This window comes from Otolemur garnettii, unplaced genomic scaffold, assembly GCF_000181295.1.
Source record: "Otolemur garnettii isolate 467f Iridium unplaced genomic scaffold, OtoGar3 scaffold00159, whole genome shotgun sequence".
NCBI lineage: Eukaryota > Metazoa > Chordata > Mammalia > Primates > Galagidae > Otolemur > Otolemur garnettii.
Genome location: NW_003852554.1, coordinates 158,158 through 159,435, shown reverse-complemented (window position 1 = coordinate 159,435; position 1,278 = coordinate 158,158).

The window sequence follows — 1,278 nt, the reverse complement described above, 5'->3', positions numbered from 1 at the left end:
AAAAAAAAAAAAAAGAAATGGAGCTGACCAAATCCCCATATCCCAGACACAGTCTTGTGAGCAGTGAAGATCATAAACATACAGATTACGGTGTGGGATCAGTGTCGTGATGGGTGGAAACTCCAGACACGAGAGAGCAGAGAAAGCCTCTATGGCAACCTGGGGGATGAGGGAAGGCTTTTTTTTTTTTGTGACTGTTTCTTTATGAATATTTAATTGCCAAAAAGTGTATAGATTCAATGTGTACACTATGATGATTTGATATACACATGCATTGTGTACTGATTATCACAGTCAAATTAATTAACACATCCATCATCATCACACACAGTTGCTATTTGTGTGGGGGGTGGGTGAGGCTTTTGGGTGGGGGGGAGGTGGGCAGTGGTGCAGAGATTATAAGAGTTTCTAGACACAGAAGCCCAAGTTAGGAACAAGATGGGGCTAAATAGGGAGGCAGCATCATACCATGGGGGTGAGGAGACTTATATGTTGGGCGAAGAATTTTGGCCTTTCCCTTTTTGACAGTGGGGAGGCCTGATTTATAAACTGTAATGCAATCACCATTCCTCAAGCCTGGGAGGAATGGCTGGGAATAGTTTCCACTCAGGGCCCCTAGCAGGTGCAAGTCTTCTCAGTGACTCCCAGGCACTCAGAAGAGAAGGAAGAGAAGGTAGGGGCAGCCGCCCCACCCCCCCCAACCCCCCAGGCCTGTCTCCTGCAGCTGTTTTGTGCCATCAATACCCCCTCCAGAGTCCCGCCACCAGATCCTGAGATACTAACAGAAAGTCAGCAAAAGCAGCCTGATTTAAAAGCTAGACTCCCCTCACAGGCTAATAATGCCACGTGGAAAGAAAGCTATTATCTAATTGTAAAATCTAGTTCTATAAAAATCTTTTCAAAGAAGCATGTATCATTCTATGATAAGAGCTACTATTTAATCATCATTACAACCCTTAGATGGCTTTGTTATCCCCATCTGAGAGGTAACAAAACCCAAACATAGAAAGTAGAGTAACTTGGCCAACCTCCCACATCCAATAAAAAGCAAAACCCACAGCTAACTCAGGAGGCTGAGGCGAGAGGATCACTTGAGCCCAGGAGTTTGAGGCTGAGTGAACTAGGCTGAGGCCATGGCACAGGAGCCCAGGTGACAGATTGAGACTCTGTCTCAAAAAAAAAAAACAAGAAGGGGCTCGGCGCCTATAGCTCAACCGGCTAAGGCGCCAGCCACGTACACCTAAGGTGGCGGACACCTAAGGTGGCGGGTTCGAATCC